The sequence below is a fragment of the Triticum dicoccoides genome, chromosome 1B, assembly GCF_002162155.2.
Source record: "Triticum dicoccoides isolate Atlit2015 ecotype Zavitan chromosome 1B, WEW_v2.0, whole genome shotgun sequence".
NCBI lineage: Eukaryota > Viridiplantae > Streptophyta > Magnoliopsida > Poales > Poaceae > Triticum > Triticum dicoccoides.
This window is the reverse complement of record NC_041381.1, coordinates 510,834,425-510,841,355: the sequence shown is the minus strand read 5'-3', so window position 1 is coordinate 510,841,355 and position 6,931 is coordinate 510,834,425. Positions and strand designations below refer to the sequence as shown.

General features: G+C 47.4%; 1 pseudogene; it reads right to left on the bottom strand.

The window, feature by feature from the left end:
* Window positions 1-2,119, bottom strand: LOC119307538 (annotated as a pseudogene).
* Window positions 2,120-6,931: the final 4,812 nt, after the last annotated feature.

Below are 6,931 nucleotides of genomic sequence, written 5' to 3'. Positions count from 1 at the left end.
AACTGGCCTCTTAAAGGTGCCTCCAGATCTGGCGTAGCCGGGGAGAGCATCATCAAGAACTTTCTTGATATTTGTGTAGTCTATCTTCGACTCACGGTCCGGGTCGAAATACATGGCCATGGAATATTTTGGGCTTAAGAGGATGAGTGTGCAATGTGTGTCACTGCACAAAACACGAAATGTTAGAAAAAAAAGAACGGTCGAAATCTAAGAAATCATATGTTACGGAGTGGTGAGGGGATGACTTACTCGGGAAAGTAAGGCACGAGGAAGTTATCCTTATCTGGGTGTGCCAGAATGATGCCTCGAGGTGTGAACTCGCGACTTGCCGGTCCCCAGCGCTACCCAAGATCTTGGCACGCATGGAGAAGGGGTCGACTATTCCGATGTCCAGGGTCTTGTCTCTAATGATCCGCATCTCCATACTCGGCGAAAACAGCCGAACGAAGGTGTAGTGCAGCGGATGAGGTTAAACATAGCAAAGATGTCATCAAACCGCAGGACGATCGTACCCCCGATGGCGCTATCCATAAAGCCCTTGCCCTCTGGCACCTTGGCCACGAAAACCGGGTATGCCACATCATTCTGGGAGAGACGCCGCCTCTCCAAAGAAAGAACACTGTCATCCAAACTCCGCATAGCACCAGTTGCAGCATTGAGCGGATTTGTCGGTAGCATCGCCCTACCAGCCACATGCACCCTCCTCGAGATATCCTTAGGTGAAGGTGGCCCGTCCTGAGCACGGATCGTACTCGGTGTCGGCTGGCTCGCACCGGCGCCCTTGTTATTCTTTCGTTTCCATCCCTTCTTCTTCATCTGCTGCAATGGGTTCGAGTTCTGCTCATAGACCGCCTTCTTGAGTGTGTTGGGGCTGATAATATTTCACACCTCGGCTATCTGAGGCTCAGTGAAGGCGGCAGCTGGAGGCGTCTCCTGAGAACTGAACGCCAGACGACGCCTGTTACAATTGGGTTTCTCCGCGGTACCAGCTAGATCGCGGTCGTCTTTTTCAGGGTTGGGTTCTTGAGAAGGAGGCCCGCAGAATTCGTCACCGTACCCATGTTCGGCAAAGTACTTATCCACGTTGGTAAATATACCTCGTCGTTGTCGTCGTCGTCCGGATCCTGTGCCATATGCATGTCTGGATCCTGTGCCATAGGGATGTCCGGCATGTCCGGTAGCGTTGCAGCGGTCTTGCCATGGCTTGGCGCCGGCACGACTGGCGGTCTTGTCTGTGGGGTGGTGTCCCCCGCCCCTAAAGGAATCTAGCTCTTTGGCCAAAGCAGGGGCCAGCTTACGCAGGCACTGAGGGTCATCACATCATCTTCGTCGGCCCTAGCGGGTCGAATCGGAGGTAACAACTCGTCGTAGCCTGGCAGCACCAGAACCAGTTCAACCCTATACACGGTGGGTGGCATCGGATTACCGTGGAACACGGGGTTGCCCGGTTGAACGATTCTGCCCTTGGCGACATCGATCAACTCACCGCCCATGAAGTGCAGGAGAGTGCATGGAACGTCGGCGGCGCCCTGCGAAAACATGTAGGGCGTCAGGGATGCCCAGTCAAAGGCAAGGAGATGAAGTCATCGACCGAGAGGCTTAGTTACCGTGATGGCATCGAGCTCGGCTAATGTTGAGGCACCGCCAACAGCGGGCGTGCAACTGACGGAGGGGGCGCTTGCTGGCGAGGTGTCGGCCGGCGTACACCGGGTGCATTAAGCTCCAATGCCCGTGCTGGCGCTGGAGACACGAATACCGCCTCCGCCAGAGACACCAATGGCGCCTCCTGCGCATTGTGCGAGTTGCTGGTCGTGAAGCTGGGAACCAGGGGCGGCCCCTGTTGGCCGCCTGCAATCCACGTCATCAGCCCCTGAATCAAGGTAGGCACCATGGCAGTGAGCGTCGTTCCCAGTTGTTATTGCACTTGCTCTTGGATAATCTCTGGAATCCGCGCCACTTGTGCCTTGAGTTCTTGAACCTCGCGCGACTGGCTTTCTGAGCTGGTCTTTCTCTCCTTTCGCCCACCAGTGGTATAGTATGACGACCATTTTGTGGACAAGCCTTTGCCAGCCACACGACCAGCTGACGACGGCTTAGTGAGCTTATCCTTGTTTTTCATTACGTTCAACGCCCTATTTAGAGTGCTGTCACAAGGGGAGCTCTGAGACGACCCCGCGCTACTGCTTTCTGTCTCCTACGGAAGGAATGTGAACCATTTAGAAATTTGGCTTCATTAATTAGAATGCAACCATATGGAGCTAATTACGCGGGGGTGTATTCCTTGCCAGAACAAGCTCAAGCGCCTTGGTCTTCGGATCCATGGTAAGCTCGTTTGTTACCGGGTCCTCCTTGTACCGGGCCCTGACAAAGTTTCCGGTCTGCTTGTCACGGTATTTCTCGAAGCGGGGCGGTAGGCCTTGCTCGGCATGCTCCGCGTCCTCCTTGTCCCATATAGGCTCCGCCACTCTGTAACCGCCGGGACCGAGTTGGTGGACCCCTAAGTTCAACTCCCGCATTTCTTTCCCCCACTGACTTGATTCCAAGGTTGCGCTGCTCTCGCACTTGATCTTGAACTCCTTGTAGTCATCTTCGTTGATCGAAGGATATTTCGCCTTGATCTTCTCATAACTATCACCTTTGTCAATCATTTTCTTCACCGCGCTTCTCCAAGTAGACAGGGACGTGCTCATCCTCGTGAGGGCGGCACAGTTCACTTTATTCCCTGAGAGGCGTGTGTTTGCAAAGTCAACAGGGAACTTGTATTGTTCGTGCAGCTTTGTGAAGAGGAGGTTGGGCAAATTCCCTCGGTCCTTATGCCTTAGGTTCTCGGTGTTGATCGAGACGGTGCTCCGGAGAATGCACCCGAGCTGAACCGAGTATCCCTTGACTAATTCTTTGGGCGCCGTTGGATGCCCGTTGGAGTTCACTTCAGTAAATTCCTCCTTGACAGTGCCAAGCACGTTCGGGCGCCGGTCCTTCCGTTGCCTCTTCGGTTGGTTGCCATCTATGCGTGCGCTGTCATCATTAGTGGTGGCATCCTCGGTGGCACCATCAGTGGTGTCATCCCCGACGCCACTAGGGGTTGTGTAGTCAGGATCGGTGTCTTCCGCGGTGTCCTCATAGCAGTGAGGTTCTTCCTCCATCTCTTGGGACAGCTCCCAGAATTGCTTGCCCGAACCGCCAGCCTCATCGTTGTGGGCCATGTTTCACTCTAAATAGGAAAAAAGTTTGGTCAAAAAGTTGGTTATTGTCAAGGAACAAGATCATGGTCTCATCATTTAGGGTTTGTCGACACCGAGGCATCCTAAAAGCTAAGCTTTTATCATTTAGGGGTTGTCGACGCCGAGGCACCCTAAAAGCCTAAGCTTTCATCATTTAGGTTTTTATCGACACCGAGGCACCCTAAAAGCCAAGGTTTTATAATTTAGGGTTTGTCGGCGCTGAGGCACCCTAAATGCTAAGCTAAGTTTTCATCATTTAGGGTTTATCGATGCCGAGGCACCCTAGGTTGACTGATATATATGGGTATCTTCTAATAATATACCCTATCAAGAAAAGGGAAGGAGAATTCTAAGTAGGGCCTAATCACTTGGCTCTATTGCCACCTATGGTTTAATGCAGCAAGAATAAAGGGGCAGTTGATCCTACTTAATTAAGTACTAAGATACCCCGGCCCATGCATTAGTCGCAAGTACCCCATATGTCCTATTTTTAGCAAAGTCATGCTAAAATTCATGGAAAATTTTAGCATGACCTTTGCTGAAAATAGGACATATGGAGTACCCGAATTTGCCAGAACGGAAGTTAATCGACATTCTGGCAAACTTAAGGGCCTCTCGGGGTACAACAACAACATCACAAGTTGACAAAATTCCCAAGTAGTACAACAGCAGCATCACAAGTAGTACCAATGAACATATAGTCCAGCACATTATGAATTCCGATAAATGACAACAAGTTAACTCATTCTGAACATATAGTACCAATGAACATATAGTCCAGAACATATAGTCCAGCAGCAACATCTATTTACCCACTTGATGTGTTCTTGCTGGTAGAAACTGAACCAAATGGCCCAGATTCTTGTATGGACAACAGCTTAAGCAAAGAACTCTAGCTAATACTTGATGCCATAAGCATTTGTTTAGTAAGTTAACTCGTGCAAAGAAATCTAAGAAATACTTGGTTTTGTGTGCATAGGTTCAGAAAGTTAACTCATATCTTCAGAAGAGGAACTATCAAGTATGCAAATAGCTAGTTGTGCTAGGCTCGTCCACATGTAAGTTATCTTACAGTCAGCAAGTAGTACAGCAGAAGCATCACAAATCTGAGACAAGAAGTAGCACAATGCTCACAAATATTGATGAGAGGGTACTCATAACAGTAGCACAATGCTCACCAATATTACAAAACACTGAAACATTTCAGAAGAAATTGATTTAAGCGGGATAACATAATTACCGCTGATGGGTCTCTCCCCGAAGCAGCTAGTGGAGCAGGGCAGGACGCAGACCTTCCTGTTAGGCAAGGAAATAATGAGTACCAGTAATATAAATGCAAGAGCATATGTTTTCGTAGGTGGCAAATTACACCTACATCGTAGCGTAGCATTAATGAAACCAATTATAACAACAACATAGCATTGGCGAAAACTTGAAATGCAACGGTAGTAGCGTTTGGCTGCCACAAACTAGAATGCAGGAACATGACATGTATGAAACTTGAGATTGTGGGAAAATAGTAAAACTTGCTGCTCTTCATTTATTTATTTCCTGTGTGAAATTTTCAGCAAAATAAAAAGGCAACATACAAGGTCAATTGCTCTGCATCTAGTTCTTTTTACAACATCTGCAGGCTATACAGAGATCAGTTCTACTATATGTTCTCTTTGGCTTACTTTTAAGTGTACTTTCATGTTGTAGCCTCAACTTGCAAGCATCACTGATCCAAGTTTGGTTTTGTTCACCAGATTGGGCCAGTGTTGTGCCTGTGTTAGATCATGGCATGCCAACTCGGGTCATATTTTGACTAGTTCACAGCCAAACAACCTGGCAGATAAAGGCCGTTCCTAATTTGCATGTCAAATTTATCCACATTGCTCAAATCCATCATGAGACATACAAAAAATATAATTCACAATGTCGATGAAATTACAGTGACGCACTAATACTGCATTTCTAGATTTCTACAGAAAAAGAAAAACAGGTCAGACATAGCACATGTAGTGTAAAAAATTACAGAAAGAAAAAAACATGTCAGGTATAACACCAAACAACACCTTTCGAATTTAAGTTCGGTCATTGCAAATTTAAACAGGTTAGGTATAACACAAGCAAATGGCCATATAATTTCAGATACACGGGAATAGGAGCACATGTCATTAATCCTTGGGTTCACCTCAATACGACAGAACGAAAGTAAAAAAATACTGAAGCAACATATTAAAAGCGACATCAATATAGAAATATTTCCATTATAAAAGAAAAGGAGATGTAGGAGCATTAAACATTCATTCGAACCTGAAACCAATACAAATCAATCTGATAAATGCTCTGATTTCCCAAAATAAACTGATTTCAGGCATGAGCTACTTTGATCACATGCAGAAAGTACAATCTGATGTTTTTGATTCACTTCTTGTTGATACAACATGAAGGTGCCTTCCTAAATGTGATCACTTCTCATGGACACAGATTTGCAACAACCAGGAATGTAATCATAGACAGAACACCGGCACAAAACAACACGAGCAGAACTGAAGCATTTGAAAAACAACAACAATGGTTTGTGGCATTTCATATGGAGAACACTTGCTGATAGCACATTAAGTACCCCCACCAAATGTTAAACAAAACACACTACCTCTAACTTATGATTTGCGTCTAGTGCACACACACATATAAATAACCACAAGGTAGTCCTAGCTAGTAGTACATTGGCATAAACAAAGCCAAAATAATTCTACCCGCAGCAAATTAGATTGGCAAAGTAACCAGGGAGCATGATTATCATGTAACAATGATCTTGGCCCTGGGAGGCACCCTCGGTCAGGAGGGACGCCGGCGTCGCCACGGTCGAGGGGAGGGAGGGAGGGAATGGAAGGAAGGGTGGAGAGGGAGGAAGGAGGAAGGAGGAGAGGTACCTGGGCGGGCGCGGCCGGTCGCCGGAGGGGTCGGGGTCGGGGTCGGCAGCGGCGGGACGGTTGTGGGTCAGCGGCGGTCGTCATCCTGCACCCCGTGCGGTCGTCGGCGGTGGGATGGTTGCGGGTCGGCGGCGGGATGGTTGGGGGTCGCGACGGCTTGCTGTCCGGTGGGCAGCGGAGGAGCTGCAGTGGTGGGGGGGCGGGGGCGTGGGGGAGGCGGCACACGTAGGGGCGGCGGCATCGTGGGTCGGGGCAGCGGGGGGAAGTGGATCTAGCGAGGGAGGGACGAAGGGATCGGGCGAATTAGCTAGGGGGGAAGATTACTAATGGCGCACCCCCTAGCGGTGCGCCATTAGTATGTTTTTTTATAGCAATGGCGCACCCCCGAGCGATGCGCCATTAGAAATCTTTTTTTAGATAGCAATGCCGCACCACCCACGGGTGCGCCATAAGTAGCTTTTTTTTGCACAACAATGGCGCACTACCCAGCAGTGCGCCATAAGTAATTTTTTTTCATTATTATTTTTTGTTGCATCTAATAATTTTTTAGAAAATGAATATTAATATGAAACAGTAATATTTTTTTATAAAAACTGTAATAATTTTAAAAAATCATCAAATTTGTTATTTGAAAATATTTATGAATATGAAAAAATATCATCAAATTTGTTATTTGAAAATATCATTAAATTTGTTATTTGAAAATATAATCAAATTTGTTTTTTTGGATTTTTAGTTGCATTCATTTGTGAATTGGTAAAGTATTACTGGGGAGGGTGCGGGGGGTCG